The sequence below is a fragment of the Corvus moneduloides genome, chromosome 17 (genome assembly GCF_009650955.1).
Source record: "Corvus moneduloides isolate bCorMon1 chromosome 17, bCorMon1.pri, whole genome shotgun sequence".
Taxonomy (NCBI): Eukaryota; Metazoa; Chordata; class Aves; order Passeriformes; family Corvidae; genus Corvus; species Corvus moneduloides.
In genome coordinates this window covers 2,431,866-2,455,526 of record NC_045492.1, presented here as the reverse complement: position 1 = coordinate 2,455,526, position 23,661 = coordinate 2,431,866, and the positions used below count along the sequence as shown (strand labels likewise).

The following is a 23,661-nucleotide window of genomic DNA, read 5'->3' as shown; positions in this document are numbered from 1 at the left end:
CACAGGACTGTACCTCCTTAAAACTCCCTTTTTGTTCTCAGGCTTGTTTCTCACACAGGCATTTCTCATGGAGGCTTTTTCTCATGCAGGCCTTTGCTTGCAGGCCTTTGCTTTGCACAGTTCTGTTATTGATTTGTTCCCTTTATCAATAATCCATGTCCCTGATCCTCTAACCATTTTCCAACAGTGCACCTGAGGGGACACCTGCGCTGCTGCCCCTCCTGCTGTAACACCCACACATCCCATCCCAGGTTTAGCTTTTCTTCCCACCCATCTGATTTCCTTTTGGTGGAACTTGTTTGGATCCTGCTGCCTGGCTCCCTGTGCTTGCATCCCAGAGGTGATGGAAATCCTCTCTAGAGCACCTTCCCAGCCAGGCTTTGCTCCCAGGGAGGCTCTCAAAAAGAGAGTTTGGTGTCTCCAAAGTGATGCTGAGATTCGGGGTGTGCTGGTGGCCTCCTGCCCTGCCCCCATCCCTCCCTCCTCCTGCAGCCCTTTGCTCTGTCTGGCTGCCAAAGGCACAAATCAGACTTGCAAGAGTTCAGGGCTATTGCCCAGGTAATTATATTTACCTTGGAGCCTGGCTCTGCTAGGACTGAGTGTAAATCCAGGCTTCAGTAGGGTGGTCAGTGACTGTCCCTGCATGAATTTATTCATACTGTGAAGTGACACTTTGTCCTCTTACCTGCTGTGGATTTCAACCTTTTAAATCATTCTGGAAACAGGACACATTTGGCAGCTAAATCCTAATGGGTTCCTTCCTTCTCCCACCATTTCACCATCTCCTCATGCAGGTTTGTAATTACAGATGGGATTTTGACAAGTCAGATTCCCTGTAATGGCAAATTTAAGCTCCCTGATGTGAATCAGAGGGAGCCAAGATGATTTTGCAATGCGTATTTATTAAGGATAATGGTGGCTGGAGTCACTTTCTCTCACCAGAGCTGCATTCTGGGATTTATCTGCTACGAGGCCTGATTTTTAGTGAGAAAAGGATTTTACCCCCTCACAGACACACAAAGCAGCATAAACCCCATTGCTGTTGATACAGGAACACTCATTTTATGGAAATGCAGACGACACCTTCCGGTGTCTCCAAAACCTGGAGAGGGACTTGGGACAAGGGATGGAGTGCCAGGACAAGAGGGAATGCCCTCCCACTGCCAGAGGGCAGGGATGGATGGGATATTGGGAAGGAATTGCTCCCTGGGAGGGTGGGAAGGCCCTGGCACAGGGTGCCCAGAGAAGCTGTGGCTGTCCCTGGATCCCTGGCAGTGTCCAAGGCCAGGCTGGATGGGGCTTGGAGCAGCCTGGGATAGTGGAAGGTGTCCCTGCCCATGGCAGGAGGGAGGACTGGGTGGGATTTAAGGTCCCTGGGAACCAGCCCCTAGATCTTCCCACCCTCTCCACCCTCTCAGCCACTTTCCCACCTCTGCAGACACACACATCAGGAAATCCCAAGGTCCCTGCCCACAGGATCTTTCCCTGGCTCAGCCAAACCCAGCATGGAACTTTTACCCTGTGCAGAGCTGTCTGGTGGGTGTAACAAGATTTGGACACCTCTTCAACACTTCTTTTGGCCAAATCTCTGCCTTGGTGCCTGAATTGCACTGAGTCCTTCTGCTCCTCAAACCAGGGCAGCTCTCTGAAGAGACTCAAGCAGTAGAGGCCTCTACCCAAGTCCAGATCAATGTCATGGGGAAAAAGTAAAAATTTCTGGCTAAATTCAGAAGAAGAAATGAAAGTGCAGCTTTTGGCTTGTCCCTGCACCCTGACAATTCCTGCCCAGGATCAATCAAGGGCAAGAATGACCTAGGTGCCACATTCCTTCTGAAAGTAGTGATAAAGATAATTTCCCTTCCCTTACGTTGCAAGCCCTGCACTCCAACTGTGACAAAGAGCTCAAATTCACACATTTGCCTGTATTCTGTTTTCTTCTAAAGGTGTTTTTATCTGCATTTTATTCAACTGAATGAAAATGGAAATGACCTGCTTGGCTCAGGCAGGGACAGCCCTGTTCCAGCAGCAGGGCTGGGCCGCAGTGCCCCAGTTCCACATTCCCATCAGGGGAAGCTCTCTGCTTGCTGGTTGCTTTTAGGGTGTTTTCAGGGGCAAATTAATATTTCAGCAAAGCTTTCCTGATTTGCTCTGGGAGACAAATCCAACTCTTTCAAACACAGACCAGCCTGGGGTGCTGGGCACGTCCTGGGACACAGCACTAGGGAAAGGGAGGATCACTCTTCCTTGTCACCATTTGTCCCAAAAGGAGTTTTGCTGACCCAAAAAGGGAAAAATGAGCCAAGGACACTTTAGGAACCACAGAACTCCCAGCATTGTGCCTGAGCTGTGCATTTACCTTGCTCCTGGCCATGCTCACAGGCTCCATTTCAGCCACAGGAATAATTCATGAGAAATTAATTCGTATATGTATATATAAATTCTACATCCTCTGCAGTATTTTTATGGGGATAAGGACATGAAAACAGCAATTAAGCATGAGACTGACTAGACACAGTCTCTCCCTGGTCACAGGGAAGATTTTGCAGACTTTAATACCTGCCAGGGACTGGGGCTTAGCACCCCTGGGACCCTACACTGCAGCATTAACTGCCTCCAGAATTGCAGCCCTTCACCTCTGCCCACTGTGTACAAACAGCTGCTGTATCCTGTGTGGAGATCCAAATGAAGCTTTTCAATTGCTTTGGAGGTGTTGGACCTAGCAAAGGTCCCAGTGCTCCACTTGGTGCTGCTTCCCTGCAGCTGGGAAAGGTGCTGTAGGAGGTGTGAGGATTTAATGGGATAATCACTAAAAACCATCAGGATTTTAGAAATTAAGGCTTAAAAGTTCCAAGTGTCCAAGGCCAGGCTGGACGGGGCTTGGAGCAACCTGGGGTAGTGGAAGCTGTTCCTGCCCACGGCAGGTGGGTTGGAACAAGGTGAGCTTTAATGTCCTTCACAACCCAAACCATTCTGTGATCCTCTTAATCTGTGAACTTGCATGAACTCATAAATACGTTGGAAAACTTGTTCTTTCACTCTCTACTTTGCTTGTGGGGAGCCTGTCCCAAACTTTTCCCAGCAACAGGAAAAATCAAGTTCATCATCACGAAGAAAAGTGTAAGGAAAAGTGCAAAGAAAACTGCAGGACTCACAGTAAAATCAAGGAAGATTTTGTTTTAAATATTTGATTTGACAGAGGAGCAAAGAAGTAGGGGCCTCTTTCATGCATATGTTGCTCAGTTTTAACCATTAACTCTGTTGTGTTTTACTTACAGACCTCAGGGTTGATACTTTCAGGGTAACCAGGAGCACATGCCACTCAGCACATTCTGTGGTTCTGTGAAATATAATATCACCTGCTTAATACTCTGAAAATCAGGCCATTTCAGGTATCTTCAGCTGAGAATGGGACTCTCTGCCCCATCAGGGTAAAAATCCTTGTCTGGGGTTTTGGTGAGAGGTGAGGGTTTGGTGCTGCCTGGCTCTCCATGGCCACCTTGGCTCGTTTGCCTCTTCAGCCCAGCTCTGAAGCCAGCTTTTCCTGCCTGCTTTGCTTCCCTGTCCCTGCTGCCAGCAGTGCTCCCTGCCCATGGGTGCTCTGAGGACTCCTGAGGGAGGGAAATCATCCCTGTCCCCCTCTGGAGCCAGTCCTTCGCATGCCCCCAAACCAGCCGTGCCTCGCCAGCTCCGGCGTTTGGTTCAGGTTCCTCCTGCTCTGGAAACCTGACAGAGGATTTTGTGCTGCTTTACGGGATTTGTAAATCCCCTGCAGGGGGAAAATATGTAAATATTGCTGTGGCCTTACAAAGGAGTCAGACGTTGTGGGGGCATCCCACGAGTAAAACAAGCAGCTTCTCAGTCCGGGTTCCCCTGTGAAGGTTTTCAGGCAGATTTTACAAGTCCAGTGTGAGATGCAGAATAAGACCTCCAGCACACAGATTTCTGCTCTAAACTCCAAACTAATCACAGCAGACAAGGTGATTGACTGAATAATCCTCTCTTGTTTTTATTTTCCCCCACAAATGATCTGTGTCTCTGCATTTTCCCTCCGCCCATTAGAGAGCTGCTGCAGCAAACAGCCAGAGCTGTGTCTGTCCCAGCCCTGCTTTCAGTGCCAGGCACAGCCTGATGTGACCCCCCAGTCCCCCAGAGTGGCTCTGCACTGGGAGGGACCCAGCTGTGCTGCCTTCTTAATTTGCAGCTTTCCAAAGCAATCGCATTAACGCCCGTCCCCAGCGTCCCACTTTTACAGCCTGTTCCTCATTTCCATGGAATCACAGGATCCCAGAATGGGTTGGGTTGGAAGGGATCCTAAAGCTCATCCCATTCCACCCCCTGCCATGGACAGGGACACCTTCCACTGTCCCAAGTGGCTCCAAGCCCCATCCAGCCTGGCCTTGGACACTGCCAGGGATCCAGGGGCAGCCACAGCTGCTCTGGGCACCCTGTGCCAGGGCCTCCCCACCCTCACAGGGAACAATTCCTTCCTAATGTCCAGTCTGAACCCCTTCTCTGTCAGTTTGAAGTCATTTCCCCATGTCCTGTCACTCCAGGCCCTTGGAAATTGTCCTTCTTTATCTTTCTTGTCAGCTCCTTCAGGCCCTGCAAGGCCACACTGAGGTCACCCCAAAGCTTCTCCTCTCCAGGCTGAACAATCCCAGCTCTCACAGCCTTTCCTCCCAGCAGAGCTGCTCCATCCCTCTGCTCATCCTGGTGCCTCCTCTGGCCTCTCTCCAGCAGCTCCACGTCCTCCCTGTGCTGGGCCCAGGGCTGGGGCAGCTCTGCAGGTGGGGCCTCACCTGAGCAGGGCACAGGAGCAGAATCCCCCCTCCCCTGCTGCCCATCAGGGCAAGAGTCATCCATCAATCCAAAGCCCAAACTTCGTTTTCTTGGAGGGTACAGACAGCTTAGGAGTTAAATATAATTCTGGCCCTGCAGACCTTATTCCCAACTAGAGATTTCAGGACTTCTCCCCTTTTACATCCCCCTGGAGACATCTGACACTGCCAGAGCAGCAGTCCAGAATTCTGGCAAAGCTCTCTCCAAAATGGGTCACTTCCTCAAGGAGTGAACATGGAGCTGTTTGCTGCTCTTACAGGACAAGGGCATTTATGTTTTCACACAGCTGGGAATAAGATATGAAGTGTACCAGAGCTTAGGTGTCAATGTTCCTTCACAGGTCTGCAGGTCTGCAGGCTGTGGTGTGGAATTTTGTCGGGAAGGAGAAAAAAATCCCCTGAGATTGGCACTGGAGAGAGAGATATGAGAAAGAAAGGCACACGCCGAGAAGGAAGCTCAGAGAGAGAGGAAAGGCTCCAAAAGAACATAAAGTACATTTGGGAAATGATAAACACATTAAAATCAGGGATTTCTGCTGCGTTGTGCCCATCTGGGATGGGAACCAGGACCAGCATCTGGGAATGGCCCCTTGGAGCAGGGACCCCAAGCATCCATGCTGGGGGTAATTTCACATTGCTGCTGTCACCTCAGAGGGGCTGGAGACACCTCTGCTGGCCCTGGGCAGAGGGGACACTGCTCTCCAGGCTGGCAGCAGTGGGATGGCTCCATGGAAGTTGCTTTTCAAGGATGCATCAGAGCAATTAGGCTTAGACCCAGGGACCTGGGTGATGTGGGAGAAGCTCAGTGGGAGAATCCTGAAATGGGGGAAGGTAGGACAGACAAAGTGTCAGCCCCAAGGTCACGTCCAGAGGGAGGAGTGTCCATGGGTTCACCAGCAGCTCCAGTTTGGAGGGCTCATGTCCATAACTGCACCATGGAGGCAACACAGCCCTTGCCAGGCAGCTGCCCAGCCCTGAGCAGCACCAGCCAGGATGATTTGTACTGATAATCACCTCTGAAAAGCACAAAACTGGGGTAAAATAGGAGCTGTGAGGGACAAAATCTAGTTGCTAGCAGACCCCAGTCCCACTTGCTCTTCCATTTCCACCAGTGCACAGACCTGGCCATGGACAGGAGCTCTGGGAGGTCCCCAAAGGTTTCCTGCCCCCCCCATTTCATCCAGTACAGGCACAGCCCTCGAGAGGAAAAGCCTGGCAGAGGCACCAGATCTTTCCTGCCAGGTCTCTCCTCCTTTGCATTAAGATCCAGGTTCAGGGACTGACAAATGTGCTGAAATCACTGCTAAACCAGACTATTTCTGCAGCCTAATGGCACTTGTTTGCTGCCCAGGCTACAGGTAAAACTGAGCTCGTTCTGTGTTAAGAAAGACAACCAAGAGCTAAAAATAAAGGGGATGATGGGCAGATGCACGGCTGTCACAATAGAAACAGATCCCTTGCAGCCCCTCCCCGTCACTCAGAGCAGAGCTGTGACTGCTAATGGCAATTTGGCTCTCCCCTGTTCCCATTTAGGAACTTTATTTTAAATCAAGCCGAGGAAAAAAATGGAATTTCTGCAGAAGTGTTGATATTTTCCAGGGAATACAGAGTTTGGAAAGCTGCCAGTTTCAGTTGCTGGTAGAGATAACTCAGTGGGGCTTGTACCAAGCTGAGAGGTTCAGCCCCCAGGGGGAAGAAGTTCAGAGTTTGTTGCCATTGAGCCCAGGGCCAGATAAAAAATTTGATTGCAAAACCAAGTGTTTCTAATGCTTTTTTGCCTTTTTTTTTTTTTTTTTTTTCTTTGCATGCTGGGAACAGCTGCTCCTCAGAGCACCCCAGAGATACTTCAGGGAAAGCACCTGGCAGAGCCTCACTCGTGACACGTGGGGCAGCTGAGCCAGGCAGGGCTCTTGGGACCAGGAATGTGCACTGGGAGAGTGGTTCCAGCCTCCCCATTCCCTGCAGAAGTTCTCCAGGTCTGTTCATCCTTCCACAGAGAGGTTAAAAGAAGGGTGTAAAAGCAAACTCCCAACCTGTTTTGTGTGCAATTCTGGGTGCTCAGTGAGAGGTACCCCCAGGAATCAGTGAGGAGAGTCACAGAATCCCAGAGTGGTTTGGGTTGGAAGGGATCTCAAAGCCCATCTCATCCCAAACCTTCCTCTAGACCAGGTTGCTCCAAGCTCTGTCCAACCTGACCTGGAATCCCAAATGCTTTTGGCAAGAAAAACCCACACTGCAAGAGTCACTCCAGCTCCAGCAGGAGCAAAGTCTTCCATGCTCTTCAGGATGTGGGGAGAGAAGGATTTCTTCTTCCTTTAGCACAGAATCAACATTTTATTCTCGGTACTCTTCATAGTTTAGAAACCCTGCTTGATAAAGTACTAGAGGGGCTCATTAACTGCAAAGATTTGTCAGTTTTCCCAAAGCAATCAGGGTGTTAGTTAGACCAAAGGAGCAAATGGAAAACTGAACAGGAAGCCAAGCACAGCCCCATTAATCCTGGGTTATGGATCGACATTTGTCAACTCTATTGAAGTCTGTTGTACCGAGTAGAGCCCAGGAGACCACTCAATTACTTTATCTCTGAGCAATTAGGATCCTGCTCTTTCAGGTCAATCTGTTAGCACAGAGGAAAAAAAAATCTGGATACAAGATTAACAGTAGAAAATCCACTGCTTTGTGTTGTGGGGTCTTTTAGAGGGGAAAAAAAAAACAGCCCTGCCAGATTTTCCCTTTGAAATGCTGGGTTTGAGAAGCCAAGTTCACCGAATTTAGCATCAGCAAGGGGCTCCCAATATTGCTGTGTCCCCCAATATCCTCCTCTCCATCTCTTCCCAAGCATTTCTGTGTTTGCCAGGTGACTGCAGAAGGATCAATCCATTCTTGGAGCCAAAAATAGCCCAGGGATGCCTGTGCACTCTGCACTGGGACACGTCCAGCACAGCCAGATTGAAGGGGCACTTGTGCCACATAAGCAAAGCCCTGTCAAGGTTTAGGCTGGGGAAACCAGGAGCCACTTTCAGCTCTTCCTTAGTGAGAGTGAAGGATTATTACAGAAGAAAGGGAATTTTTGGGGTGCACATCCATTTTTCTGTAGCTCATAATTCCCTTTCAGGAAGCACAGGTATCAGGAGATGCACAAGCTTGGAGGAGTTTTTAAAAGGATACAGAAAGGTACAGAACAGGAGAATAACTGAGTTATAAATTCCCAGTATTCAGGGACTCTCGGATTTAACTTGAAAGCTGCAGTTTCTGCTTCTGACCTTAAATAAGGCACATGTGTGCAGAGGTGGGTCCTTTAAAGCAAGGATAGCTGGGATAAAAACTGCTGCCTCTCCACAAAAGCCTTCCCTTCACATCCTCCCACCCAGGGTGATGGTAGCACTTGGGAGAACTTGGAAAATGAAGCTGAGTCCACATCATGACCCAGAGATGTCACTGCACTCAACCCCACTCTCCTGAGCTGCTCTCACCCAGCTCATCCGAGCCCAGGCAGGATTTCAGCCACCAACTCCCAGCTGCTGGGGTGATGGATTGAGCTCCCAGTGACACCTGGATGGTCACAGCTCCATTCCATCACTGTTTTGGGAGGACTGCTGAGGTTACACAGAGCTGCAATCAGGAATTGCCTACACAGCCAAGGCCCTCCCCTAAATCTGCAGCCTGGTTTGGTCCTTCCGTGATTGTCCATCGAAAGATTGGGGTTTTTCATGTCAAGTAGAGATGTTGGAGAATGGGACTGGCAAAAGCTTGGATCTGGGGCTGCTTGATAGGGCTCCTGAGATAATTGAAATGTTGGTTTACAAAAAATGGCAGTCAATGAGCAATGGGAAACTCAAATTATTACCTCCAGCTTCAGGATGCTGTTTGACTCATTGAAGACTAGAGAGATGAACAGAGGTTTCAAAAATCCCCAAACAAGCCAAAAATCCTATGATAAATGGCTTTCAATGAATGATTCCACCTATTTGTACAGGTTTTCTTTGCTATTTTAGAAGATGGAAATCATATATTGGGATTAATTTAACCAGTGAGTCAGGTTTGGTGGCTTAAATCACTCACTCCCCCCGCCTCTATCATTTCTGCAAACTCAATTCTTTTTCTTCTGTTCGTGAATCATCCCTGGTTTCCAGAATTCCATCCCTCACTCTCAGCTGTTGAATGAGCAGAGTGAATGGATGTGTTTTCTTCTCTGCACTGTTGACTCATTGCTCTTTCTTCAGAAAAGGCAGCCTGGCCATTAGCCTTGAGCTGATGGCAGGGGGGTTTAAAGAGGAAAATGAGCTGAGTCTGTCCAGCCAGGTCATTGGGCCCCGTGCACAGCTGATGGTGCACACACCGTGTTCCTCCTGTTCCATCGCCAGGGATTTCACCAGAGCCACCCCTGAGAACTCCCTGGCATTGCAGTGATGCTTTCAGCCATTAATGCCACTCACATGGACAGGTTGGCTATAAACTTTTTTATTTTCCACTTTATGGATAGGGAACCAAGACCTAGAGAGGGTTTCTCAGGCACAGGGGAGCTGTGTAAACCCAAATATCACAGGCAGGATGTTTGGACACCAGCTGAGCCCTGTGTCCTGGAACAGCTGGGGGATGTTCGTGCCTGACCCCACAAACAGCTTAGCACAGATGCACTGCGGGTCAGGAAGGGCTGAGATGGGGACAGGGACACAAAGAAAACTCTTCTGGTGTTCAGAAGGAGGGCTGGGAGTCCTCCTGGCTTTCAACTCCAATCTCCCCATACCCAGGAGCACCAGGAGTGTTGCACTCGATGGCTGAGCAAATATATGGAGATGTTTGTCGGCTCAGAGAAGCACAAAACCCCCAAATACTGCTCCTGTTTGCTAAGACTCTTGTCTGTAGGCTCTGCCTAGACTGGGAACACTTCCCTGCTGTTGGAAAACAGCTCCAGCCTGCTGGGAATGTGCATGTGCTGATGTGAAGCACCCTTTGTGCTGCTGATGCCTTTTGCTGGTCTTGAAATCAAGAGTCAAACACTGTTAGAAGGGAAAAAGGGGTTTTACCTCTGTATTTATTTTAAGGATCCTTAGGTGCACACGTCCAGGTCAAATGCACCTCAATGCACACTGCAATGCACACCCCCAAAAGATCAGGTATAACATTATAGGTGTTACTAATTAGCAGATCTATCAAAGATTCCCCAATGAGAGGCTCAAGTGGGCCCCCCTCCCCAAGGAACCTTCCCCTGGATGGTTCTATCTTGGTTTACAGAATGTGTTCTGGAGAGCACCTTGGGGTCTGGGGCACACTGATCCCCAGCTACGAAGCTTCTAAAATGTTCAGTCTCTCAGCTTGACAAACAAGGCCAAGAATGTAGGGAAAAAGCACTGAGAATACAGAAGTTGTAAAAAGGTATAACAGGGGTATAAAAGAAAAGGCAAAAAATCATCATGGCATCACTGCTGAGATGGGAACAACTCCAAAATTAACACCAACATATACATCTGTGTCTGATATGGATGTATATATACCAATATATCTCAATATTGGAGAGATATAGATTGTATGGATGATAAAGACATAGATATTTATATAGATGTAGATATAGATATAGATTAGATATAGATGATATAGATGATATTGATGCAGATTAGATATAGCTGATATAGATGATAGGTATAGATATAGATAAAGATAAAGATATAGATATAGATAGATATAGATACGAGAGCCTCCCTCCAGTGTGGCTGGGAGTGTCTTCCACCCATGGAGAGCCCCTGTCTCCAAACACCCCAGCAGGAATCCTCCTTTCATTCCCCAAACCCTGTGGCTTTCAGCATCAGAGGGAGGAGCTGGACACATCCATCTCTGAAATATCCTTTCCTCCCTGGCATGGAGAGCTCTGTCACAATACCCGAGGTTAGTGCCAGGTGCCAGCCCCTGGATTCCTGGGATCACTCCATTATCCAGCTTTAATATGTAATGAAGATGACTCATTTGCCTCCTTATTACAGAGAGAAGTTGAAAAATGTGAGTTGTGGGTATTGAAAAGGCCCAGAAAGCTGGAGGCAAACAAACAGACTGCTTTTATTTTAAACTTCATGGGGTTTTTTTAAGCCAGCTGCGCACTGCCTGAGTGCAGCCCTGCCCTGAACACGCCTGGGTGTCCAGTTCATCACTGCATCACTCCACAGTTGTGCTGGGATAACTGTGCTGAAGCCCTCAGGCTTACATGGCTTCAAATCATGGGATCCTGGAATTGTTAAGGCTGAAAAAGACCTTTAAGATCATCAAGTTCAACCATCAACCCAGTACCACCATGTTCACCACTAACCCATGTCCCCAAGTGCCACATCCACATGTTTTTTGAACACTTCCAGGGATGGGGACTCCACCACTGCCCTGGTCAGGCTGTGCCAATTCCTGGCCACCCTTTCCATGAAGAAATTTTCCCAAATACCCACCCTGAGGCCGTTCCCTCTCCTCCTTCCCTTCGAGCAGAGCCCGACCCCCCCGGCTGCCCCCTCCTGTCAGGGACTTGTGCAGAGCCACAAGGTCCCCCCTGAGCCTCCTTTGCTCCAGCCTGAGCCCCTTTCCCAGCTCCCTCAGCTGCTCCTGGGGCTCCAGCCCCTTCCCAGCTCCGTTCCCTTCCCTGGACACTCCAGCACTTTAGAGCAGCATTTCTTTCTGCCCTGTAAACCCTTCTGCTTCTTATTCCATCTTGGATGGCTTTGCCCAGCTTCTGTCAGCCCTCAAATATCCCATAAAATAACCTTTTTCACAGTATCCCTCTGGATGCTCTCTGGGTCCTCCTTTATGCAATTTCAGAGGGTTGGAGAGCTTTCCATGCTACATTGCCCTCAGAAATAGAATTCTCCCAAAGCACAGCTTTGAGCAGCACGTACATCAGTGTCTGGAATTATGCTAAGCACTGCTCATCGGAATTATTTTATTAACTGGAAAGGGGGAGCACACACAATTTAACAGGGGAGAAAGAGCAACAAATCTAAGAAGAAAAATCAGTATTTTACAGAGAGAAGAAAGCCAGGAAACCAGTGACTATAAAAGCCTTGCTGCAATTAAAGGATCTTTTATTGTGAGGATTTAAAAGCTTTCGCTTTTCAGGGTACACATTATGGAAGGCAATGAAGGGATCTGCTGGGGACAGGGTGCTGGCAGGTGCCCAGGCACCAGGGCTGACAGCAAAACCCGGGTTTTACTGAAAACAGGCTTTGGTAGACCTCAGAACTGTGTCAGACATCAGCAGGACTGGCTCCATCCTGCCTGGGGAAAAGGCATGACTGCCAACAGGAGAAGGATCTGCTGGATTAGGGATTTCTCCTTCTCCCAGCCATCCGAGGCTGGGCACAATTTTGTCCTGGGCACAGTTTTGTGCTGGGCACTCTGTCACCCTCTGAGACTGCTCACAGGCATAGATCAAAGCTGCACTCCCAGCTCTGCTGCCAGGGGTGCCTGTGGAGGAGAAGCCTCACTAAAACCTCCCCAGGCAGGGGGCAGAAACGACATCAAAATATTTATCTGCAAAGAGTTAATGATTCCTGTGGTTGTTAATTCAGCAGGGGAGAGGCGTGCTGGGATCAAAACAAAGCAGAAGGGAATCAGAAATCCTTGCCTGGATCTCCCTTTAGCTTGTTTCTTTGCAGTGGGCAACGACACTTAACCATCTGAGGACTTTTCTTTCTCTGGAAACAGAAACAGATATGAAAATGTGTATGCAGAGACAAATGCGAGATTGTGTGAGCATGTGCATCGCTGGATGTACAGCGTGTTTATGAGCATCTCTTACAGAGTGTTGGGAGTCAAATAACAAACATTTTGGAGCGTTTGCAGCTCTGTTGTTGACAGCAGCTGGAGCAATGCAAAGCCTCATTCACCATTTCAGAGCTGCTTCTGCAGTGCATGCAAGGAGCTCACACTAGGTGCAACAGAGTAACACATTGAATTGTGTTGTATTGCGAGAAAATTTGATTTATTTGATGGCTTTGCTTTGAATACAAAAAAAAAAAAACAGTAAAGGAATTGTTTTGTTATTACTGTGGAGCATGGCTGAGATCTCAGCAGCAGTGGGAGGTTTATTTAATATGGAACAGCTGCAGGAAGAGCTAATATGGACATAAACCTCCCCTAGACCCAAAGTAGACTCGAGGAAAGAGTCCTGCAAAGACTCTGAGAAGACAACGCTAACTCATAAAGTATTGGTTTCTTATTGTATTGATTGTATTTCAGTGATAAAACATAAATTTGGTGTATCCAGCAACGACAGCTTTACTGCCTTATTGTGCTGATTATTACAGAAAGCACAAATTGGGTCATAATTCTGAAAAGTCATCAGAAAGCCATGTGCAACTCTGAGTTACTCATTTGAAATAAGGCTTATGAGACCTTCAGGAGCAGATCAGTACATCAGTGAGTGTGTTGGAGCACGAGGAAGGCTCTGACACACACACCCACCTGGGTTATCTCCACTGCACCCCTGCCCCCACGGCCAGCTCATGCTCTGATGTGCCCCACTCCCAGGAGGGGCTGAACACCTCTGCTGGGGGGGAATGCTGAGGGAATTGGGGGTGTCCAGCCTGGAGAAGAGAAGGTTTTGGGGTGACCTAATTCATTTCCTGAAGGGAACCTGTAAGAAAGATGGGGAGTCACTTGGGACAAGGGGTGGAGTGCCAGGACAAGGGGGAGTGGCTTCCCACTGCCAGAAGGCAGGGATGGATGGGATATTGGGAGGGAATCCTTTCCTGTGAGGGTGGGGAGGCCCTGGCACAGGGTGCCCAGAGAAGCTGTGGCTGCCCCTGGATCCCTGGAAGTGCCCAAGGCCAGGCTGGATGAGGCTTGGAGCAGCCTGGGATAGTGGAAGGTGTCCCTGCCCATGGCAGGGGGTGGAATGAGATGAGCTTTAAGGTCTCTTCCAACCCAAACCATTCTGGGATTCTCTGATTAATGAGCAACTGAGGGCAGGAGCCCGATGCTGTTTATGGCGGTGAGTAATCACAATAATCAGCATTTCATTCCCCTCACTTTGATGCAACCTCAGAATTCGGTAAAAAAGTGCCTCACGAGCTGGAAGGACTGTGAGGAGCACAGGAGCAAGGCCTGTCGCAGGGCACTGTCACCTTACACCTCCCTCTGGGAATCCTGGGCATGTGCCCCTGGAGTGTCCCTGTGTACTAGTTTGAAAACAAACTAGTGGGAGACACCAAGTCAGAATAACAATTTAATAGGAAAATAAAATAAGGGAAAGAAAAAAAACCCAACCAAAAATAAAGGCAGAAATCACTGGGTTAAACTCACAGAGTCAAGATACAACCTGACTCCCTGTTAGTCAGGGTGGTGGTAGCAGTCCAGCAGAATGGTGGCTGCAGTCCTCTGAAGCGGTGATCCTGTAGAAAAAAGGGTCTGCTCTTCCTCAGAAGGTCCAGTGGTGGCTGTGTAGCTCCTGTCCTCTGGAAATGCAGTGGAAAGGTTGTCTCTGGTGTTCAGAATCTCAGATTATATCCAGGATGGGATGCTTGGTTCCTCCCTCTGGGTGGAGCATCTCACAATGGGGTCATGAGTCATGAGGCCAAGTGTTGATTAGGCTCATTAACAGAAGATAGTCCGGAGGGAGTTATCTCTGAGTCATTCGGCAGGACAATGATGGGCCATTAACAGAAAGATAGTCTGGGGGGAGGAGGCAAGGAAACACTGCCCCACCTGATTTCAACAGCTCATGAGGATGGTAATAGGATACACTGCAACCCAGGACACCCTGGATCCCACCTGAGGAATCCATGCTGGAAAGGGAAAGCCATCCTGAGTTCATGGCTGAGCAGACTTATCCCTCTCACTCTGAGCAGCAGCCCCGCACAGCGCGTCTTGGCCGCCTCCTCCTGAGCGCTAAGCAAACATCCACTCATCTCCTCCATGGGCTGGTTTCGCAGGGGACGCAAAATTCTTGGGCAAAACCGCCCCAACTCTGGTCCCACCCAGCCATGGGCCCTTCTTTGCATCTCTCACAGTGTGGCCAGCAGAGATGCTCTGCCATAAGGCCAAGCTACAAACCCACCACAGCTTGGCCCAGCCTGTTTGGTTTTTTCCAGAAACCAGAGTTGGTTTTGAGAACACGACATTCCCAAGAACATCTCCCAGTCCTGCCCTCCCAGGGGAGAAGGGGCTGTGGGTGATGTTCTTCTCCCAGCAGCCATCCAAGGGGCAATGCCCAACAGCCTGGTGTTCAAGTTCATAAATCCCAGGATGGTTTGAGTTGGAAAAAACCTTAAAGCTCATCCCATTCCACCCCCTCGCACAGGCAGGGACACCTTCCCTATCACAGGTTGCTCCAAGCCCTGTCCAGCATGGCCAATATCCTTTGGGAAGTTCGATTGCAATGAGTAATTGGTAGCTTTAAGCCTCAGAAGGAATGTAATGATCTCCAACTGCAAATACAATAGATCTGGTGAAGTTAAAGGTACCATGAGATCAGATAAGAGCTTCTCAATTTGAAATGGAATATGGAGTCCTCTCTCTTCCATCGTATTTTATCAATTAACCTTCAGCAAGCACAAAGGTTTCCCTGGATCTGGTGCTCCTGCTGGCATCTGGAGGAAAAGATACAAATTGTACAGATTTCTCTTTTTTGAGGAGAATACTTTTAATAACCAAAAATGTTTCTGCACTTGGAATAATGAGAGTGACTTTTCTCTTTCAAATGCTAAATTATTTCCAGCTGAGCTGTTGGGAACCATTAATAATTCAAGGAACTCTGCTTTCGGTGAGAACAACATCTGTTGGAAGGTGTTAAAGGCATTGGAATAACCTGACTTTCAAAGTTATTTTACCATTCTTTTATTCTCTTTGTGAAGAAAAAAAGGATGCTTTGGTAAATTATAGGAAGAAGCTGCTAAAGTGCCATTGGAAAATAAGGAGGGCTGGATGTCTGCAGTGCCAGGGGCACCAGCTCTGCTCTGCTTTGCTCTCCTTCCCTGGAGTACCAACTGCTCAGAGCTGTGCCTTCCAGTCTCTTCTCATCTGCAAACCCCAAAATGTTGCCAAGGGCACATTCAGACCCCTCATGATTACTTTTATCTGCCCCTCGTGGTTATTTTTAACAGATTTATTATTTATCAGCCTCTTGACATTAGGCCGCATTTCCCAACTCCTTTTCCCTGGCTATTTACAAGTTGTTCACGGATCATTAGCAGACCAAAATAATCACAGAATCAGAGGATGGTTGAGGTCAGGGAAGACCTTTAAGATCATGGAGTCCAACCATCAACCCACCACCACCACGTTCACCACTAACCCATATCCTCAAGTGCCACAGCCACAAGCTTTTTTGATCACTTCCAGGGGTGGTGATTCCACCACTTCCCTGGGCAGCCTGTTCCAACGCTTTACAACCCTTTCCATGAAAAAATATTCCTAGTGCCCAATCTGAAGCTGTCCTGGTGCAACTTGAGCCATTTCCTCAGAAGGAAGGAATGATCTTCCCCAGTTCTTCTTGCCGAAGAGGAATGAGAGAGATGAAAAGCATGGATGGACCTCTGAAGGACAACTCATCCCTCAAGTGTATGATCCTGTGGACGACACGGTGCAGATGCCAGTCTCTGTCTCTCTCCACAGACACTTGGGAGAAGTTAGATGACTGAATGAGACCCAAGATCAAATTTTTGAGGGATAAAGCTAAGAAACATTTTGTTCTCCTTCCAGAAATGAGTCAGATAAATGAATGCACTTAAAAGATTAACAGAATTTAGGAGGCAGACCCATGTGCAGAGTGGTACTTCAAGGTCTCCACCTGTTTGGAGATGGGAATTTGAGTCAGCTTATTGACAAAGCTGCTTTTCCCAGACTCAGTCCACAGGCAGGGTTAGAATTTCGTGTCTCTGCAAAGTTCAGCTGTGGAATTTTGTGTGGTGCTTATGTTTAACCAGAACCTTCCTCATCCTCCTGAAAAATTCCTCTGCCAGCCCAGCTGAGGAAGCAGCAGACCTAGTGAATTTCCATGTGGGTTACATAGAGATGTTGCAACCCAGGTATGAGTCTCCCAAAACAGCGCTGTGATACTACATCTGTCCTTATTCCCTCATCAAATATTCCTCCCAATTTGCATGACTTTCCATACAATGTATTTATTGAATTCTCAGCTCTTGAGAAAAGTGCATATCAGAGCTATTTTCCACTGTTGCAAAAGTGAATGAAGAGACTTCAGAATAAAAGAGGAAATTTTCATTAGACAATGTCCTCAGCAGCTGGGAAGGCATCCCTGATCCACTGTCCTGCCCAGCTAAAGGAGGGGATCCTTTGTTGGTCTGTACAGATGAAACTTTTTTCTAAAAACATGTCCTGGCACTGCTGAGGCCCCACCTCAAATCCTGGGGGCAGTTTTGGGGCCCCTCACAAGAAAGACACTGAGGGGCGGGAGCACATCCAGGGAAGGGAATGGAGCTGGGGAAGGAGCCCCAGGAGCGGCTGAGGGAGCTGGGAAAGGGGCTCAGGCTGGAGCAAAGGAGGCTCAGGGGGGACCTTGTGGCTCTGCACAAGTCCCTGACAGGAGGGGGCAGCCGGGGGTGGGGTCGGGCTCTGCTGCCAGGGAACAGGGACAGGAGGAGAGGGAACGGCCTCAGGCTGGGCCAGGGGAGGTTTAGATTGGACATTCGGGAATATTTCTTACTGGAAAGGGCTGTCCAGCCTTGGCACAGCTGCCCAGGGCAGTGGTGGAGTCCTCATCCCTGGAGGGATTTAAAAGCTGTGGGGATGTGGCACCTGGGGACAGGGGTCAGTGGTGGCCTTGGCAGTGCTGGGTTAACAACTCAGTGACCTTGGAGGTCTTTCCCAACCTAAACCACTCTGGGATTCTGTGATTTTCCAATAATTTGCTCCATTCCCAGGAAAATCCATCCCAATTCTCTACAAACCACAGTTGTTTTGCTGGAAACCAAAGGACCAGCTTTGGGTACCCTTTGTGTTTGAGTCCCCCTAACCCCAGTTTCAGAAATGGTGGTGTTTGTCAAGCCCAAGTGAATATAAGGGCTAAGCCAAGTCCAAGCTTCTGCAGCCTCCAAATTTGGGGCTGGAGTTTGATTGGAAGGGTTTGGATCTGACCACAGATTAAAGCCTTGTGCTGTGATGATTTGACAGCAACATTACACAGCTCATGTTATTCATTGAACCTCATTCATTTAAGCTTAGGCTTTAAGAAGCTGCTGGAAGCGGAGTTGTTGTAGGGGTCATTCCTGAGTTAAACTTGTCAATGTGAAGGGCTCCTGTGAGACGAGATCTGAAGGAGTTGTTAAAAAAGCACATTGAGTGAGTAGCTAAGGCAGCCATCAGATTCTCCGTGCTGGGCTTCTCCTTTTTACACTTCTGTGCAATCCTCAGTTGGGGTAAATATTGATGACACTGGGGGCAGGTCTTGTGTGCATCGTGAGTAATCTAATGGGGTTTGTAGCACCTCATTCTGATGCTGATGGAGCTGCTAATTCAGGAGGTTGCTCATTGCTTGTGACAATTGGAGGGAGCAGACGTGGCTGTTCAGGGCACTCTTGTCATCTGTTACGGGGCTGCCCACCTATGAGAGAAGAAGCCAAGCAAACTACCTCAGAGAAAAAAAATCTTGGAAAGAAATTAAGGTTTAAAGCACGTCAGAAAAGTTTCTGGTGGAGGAGAAGCTGCAAAAGCACAACCTTTAAAAGAAACAATACAGGACAGCCTTACCCCTCACTTTCCTTCCAGCGCAGAATCCACTGATGTTTAAGGACATGGTGGAAAGGTGGGAGATCACTTTGGAAAAGGCTGAGATGTGTCCCTGCATGTGGTTCAAACATGCTTAAAGCACCTGTGGGTCCTCCTGGGACCAGGGAGAGAAATCCCTGCACTGACACTGAAGCATCATAAAGGTCTCCCCATATGGACTGAGGGAAATTCTTCCACGGCTGAAATGATCAAAGGATGGAAGAGATCCCTGCTCCTTGGTCCTGCCCTCCACAAAATTGGGAGAGCAGAGAGAACACAAATGCTGAAGGGCTGCAAGTCCCACCACCCCTGAGAAGGGGAAGAGCCACTCCTGAGCCATGAGCTCCAGGCCCACTGAGCTCCTGCTGGTGAGGTTTGGTTCCTGAGGCTTTTGGGAAGTGTCCTTCTCCACCAGAAACTTGGAAGGATGAAGGACTGGCTTTAGTTTAACAAAAATATTTGTGCAACAAAAACCTGCTAAAAGCAGATCTTTCCTGTGTTCTCTCTCCTGTTTTACTGTGTCTGCTTTCCATCTTCTCAGTTTATAATCTCCAATATTTAAAGCCTGTTCTAAACCCTCAAGTTTTATGTTGGACTTAAGAATCAGCTTGTTTGTCATGCACTGCACTTGCTTACTTTCCTCTTTCCCTCTCATTTTGTAGGATTCTGGAACAATAACCAAGTCAAGAAGAAAGTTATCCAATAAAAACCTTCTGGAGGATGAGCATTGATTTTCCTGACACAATTTGGAACTCATTAGCATTTTCTGTTGCAGTGTTACGTCACCCTTTCTGCCAGGTGAGCTGCCTTGGACTGTATTTTAAGAGGTTCTGTCTGGAGAGCACGTGGACTGTGGGGTGAAATCCAAAGTAAAATTCCCAAGGGAAGCTCAGCAGTGGAGACATGAGTGATAGACATTAAAGGCACAGGATCAGCCCTGCTTGATGCTCTGCAGATGGAAGTTGCTGAGAGCTCTGTGTTGTACAATACCAGCACCAGGGTGTCCTGGCCCAATTCCCAGCCTCCATCACCACCAGTAATCCTGGCAGAGGCAGCCTTTGGCCATGGGCTGTGCCTTTCCAGCACCTTCCTCACAGCCCAACCTCCCTCGGTGCTGGGAGCTCACGGCAGGTCAGGAGTGTGGAGTGTGGGACAGGAGGGGAGCTCAGGGACAGCCTGGCACAGCCAGGCAGCAATCCTGGAGATTCCATCCATGCGGGCACAGGCCACCTTGTCTTTTCCATGCCTGGCTGGTGGGGGACAGGGCATTCAGAAACAGCAGGGAACCAGCTTTGCCTGCAGCTCCCAAGCTCTGTTTTCGTCTCACAGGATCCAGTGGCTGAGAAAGAGGGGAATCTCCTTTCATTATCCTGGCTCAGACATAGCAAAAAGGCAAAGATTAATGCCATTATAACAGAAGCAATTGGTACTTAAATGTAACACGCCAGATTTCCTCTGAGCACATTCCAAACTGTGGAGTTTCAACAGTGGTAATACAGCATTTAGGGAGACCTTGAAGCTTGAAGGAAGAGCAGAGAAACAGTTGTGTGTGGTGGGAGCAGGAATGAATCCCATTCCCTGTGCAGCCCGTATGGAAATGGCCTTTGAGCCTAATGGGAGAAGGAGCCATTTATTCCCTGGGCTAGTTCTTATAACAACTCCAACTGCTGAGCACTTTAAAACCTATGCATTTCTATAAGCGTCCATTTTTTACATTGATGAAAAGAACCCTTTGGCATGGGTTAAATTATAAATAAGGCAAACAGGGGGGATGCACTGCCAGCATACCAACGGGACAGCTGGGAGGCACCAGCAGCGCTGAAACGCAGTCAGATCGCCTTAGGAGTTCGAGCACACCTGGGGAAAGGTGATTGCATGGGAAAAGCTCCAAACCAGCAGGCCTGGAGCTGTACAGCCCTGTGGGAAAAGCAGGAAAGCCTGGGAGGCCCAGTGATGTGGGGAGGGGTCTGCAGAGGGGGACAGGGGCACTTGCAGGAGGGCACATCCCTGAGCTGTGTGCCCAGGCTGTGCCAGGCAGGGCCAGCAGCCGGTGGCTCCTTCCTGCTGGAATAGTCTGCTCGGATCCTGAGCGATCTCCCTGCCTTTCCCCCACCCTGCCTGGTGCAATCAGAGCACATAAATAACAACAGCACACGCTCGCTACATCTCCTGGTTGCAATGCAGATCCCATCAGCTCCTCCCTGCTCTTAATTCACCTGCCAGGAACTCATTCCAGCGCTCCAACCCTTCCGGGAGCTGAGCACTCTCCTGCTGCCCAGGCTTTGGATGGCCCCGCTGCACGAAGGGGTGCGAGCACTGTGTAGGGTGTGTGTGCTCTCTGTAGGGTGTGTGAGCTCTCTGTAGGGTGTGTGAGCACTCTGTAGGGTGTGTGAGCTCTCTGTAGGGTGTGTGTGCACTCTGTAGGGTGTGTGAGCACTGTGTAGGGTGTGTGAGCACTCTGTAGGGTGTGTGTGCTCTCTGTAGGGTGTGTGAGCACTCTGTAGGGTGTGTGAGCTCTCTGTAGGGTGTGTGTGCACTCTGTAGGGTGTGTGAGCACTGTGTAGGGTGTGTGTGCTCTCTGTAGGGTGTGTGAGCTCTCTGTAGGGTGTGTGAGCACTCTGTAGGGTGTGTGTGCACTCTGTAGGGTGTGTGTGCTCTGTAGGGTGTGTGTGCACTGTGTAGGGTGTGTGAGCACTGTGTAGGGTGTGTGTGCTCTCTGTAGGGTGTGTGAGCACTGTGTAGGGTGTGTGTGCTCTCTGTAGGGTGTGTGAGCACTGTGTAGGGTGTGTGAGCACTGTGTAGGGTGTGTGTGCTCTCTGTAGGGTGTGTGAGCACTCTGTAGGGTGTATATGCACTCTGTAGGGTGTGTGTGCTCTCTGTAGGGTGTGTGAGCTCTCTGTAGGGTGTGTGCACTGTGTAGGGTGTGTGTGCTCTCTGTAGGGTGTGTGAGCTCTCTGTAGGGTGTGTGCACTGTGTAGGGTGTGTGTGCTCTCTGTAGGGTGTGTGAGCTCTCTGTAGGGTGTGTGCACTGTGTAGGGTGTGTGTGCTCTCTGTAGGGTGTGTGAGCTCTCTGTAGGGTGTGTGAGCACTGTGTAGGGTGTGTGTGCACTGTGTAGGGTGTGTGAGCACTGTGTAGGGTGTGTGTGCTCTCTGTAGGGTGTGTGTGCACTGTGTAGGGTGTATATGCACTCTGTAGGGTGTGTGTGCTCTCTGTAGGGTGTGTGAGCACTGTGTAGGGTGTATGAGCACTCTGTAGGGTGTGTGAGCACTGTGTAGGGTGTGTGTGCACTCTGTAGGGTGTGTGAGCACTGTGTAGGGTGTGTGAGCTCTCTGTAGGGTGTGTGAGCACTCTGTAGGGTGTGTGAGCTCTCTGTAGGGTGTGTGCACTGTGTAGGGTGTGTGTGCTCTCTGTAGGGTGTGTGAGCTCTCTGTAGGGTGTGTGTGCCCCCCAAATGCTGTGCTCCCTCTGTCCCTGTGGGCACCAGGGTACAGACACCAGGCTGCAGCTCCTCCCACCCATGCAGAACAAGATGCCACCTCTCATGTCACTGTTTTGGGACCTGGGAAGGACATGGGAACACCAGCAGAGAATGGGCTCCTCTCCGAGATCCCAAGTAGTGCTGGAGCTGGTGTGAGGAACACGTCTTTGGCTGCTGTGAGGAACACACCTTGCTCATCACACTGAGCACTCACCTTCGCCATTTCAAAAGATATTAGGCTTGGATGGGATATCGGGAAGAAATCCATCCTGTGAGGGTGGGCAGGCCCTGGCACAGGGTGCCCAGAGCAGCTGTGGCTGCCCCTGGATCCCTGGAAGTGTCCAAGGCCAGGCTGGACGGGGCTTGGAGCAGCCTGGGATAGTGGAAGGTGTCCCTGCCCATGGCAGGGGGTGGAATGAGCTTTAAGGTCCCTCCAACACAAACCACTCTGGGATTCTGTGCTATTTGTGTGGTAAATCCCAAGCATGTGAGAGACAACACAGACAGGCTGGAAGCTGAGAAGCCAGCTCAGCTTTCACTGCTGAGTGGTACGTGGACAGATATTTTCCAGAGAGGTACACGCAGTGAAGGCAGAATTTAATCCAATTTTATGAGCCAAAAAAATGACAAGAGAAAAATCAGATACTTTAAAGAATTTCAGCCGAGGAACACTGAGGAAGTGAGATAAGCACCTCTGAATAAGCCCTCTCTTGGGATCATGTCTGCACTTCCCACAGGTGGTGAGCAGCCCTGGGACACATCAGAACTCAGATTTTTTATACCCAGGGTACAGTGAATACAACCTTCAACCTGGAATTTTAATTTTTGGTGACTCCCAAGAAGGTCAACTCTGAATGGCTCAAAAGCTTCACAGAGGAGGTGCTTTGAGAATTGATAAATATATAGAAAATGAAGATTTTTATTTTTAAGGCTTTTCAATAAATGTGCCAGGGTGTGAACAAGCTGTCAGTGCTATCTGCATGGCCCAACCCAAGGCCACTCCATCACTTGTCCCCAGGCCAATCCTGCTGCTCTCAGGGGTTCTCTGTCCTCCCAGGGACCCCTGGATACCTGGATTGGGGTAGGCTGTGACTCCCAGAACTGGTTATGGCACCAGCTCACTTCCAGTTATCCCACTGCCCCTGCCCCTTTAGCGGGGTGACATTGGCTGGGGACCAGTGGCAAAGGCCATGGGCTCCCCTGCTCCCCAGGACCAGGCAGGGAGCAAACGCTTTCCCAAGGGCCAGACAGGATTAAGGAGATATTCTCGTGCCAGGAAGGTTCCTCCTTCCCCTGGTGGTGACACAAGAAGTGGAAGTGTCCCAGCATGGAACTGGTTGTGCTCTGGATCGGCCCAGGCTGAGAGGTGACAGCAGGAGCTCACCACATTTGGGGCTTTCTGCTCCACCTCCAAAGGGAGACTCTGCTGCTCCACAGCCCTGTCCAAGGGCAAAGAGCAGCTCCAGCCCCTGGGAATGCCCTGCCAGCGTGTGTGACGAGCTGGGGCTCATCATGAGCCTCCAAGGATGCATCTGCTGTAATTTAGGCTCTGTGGGTGCTCTCCCCTGTGATTCGTCAGCACCCAAAGGTTGTTTCGTTCATTACTCTGCTCCACAGATGTAAAATGAAGTCAGACAAATTTCTCT

The 23,661-nt window shown here is 49.3% G+C and overlaps 1 long non-coding RNA gene across 1 annotated transcript; it reads left to right on the top strand.

Moving 5' to 3' along the window:
* Positions 1–13,514: 13,514 nt before the first annotated feature.
* LOC116452742 lies at positions 13,515–22,342 on the top strand. The gene is made up of 3 exons (XR_004243588.1): positions 13,515–13,563; positions 17,439–17,443; positions 22,292–22,342. It is a non-coding gene; the product is annotated as an uncharacterized LOC116452742 (long non-coding RNA).
* Positions 22,343–23,661: the final 1,319 nt, after the last annotated feature.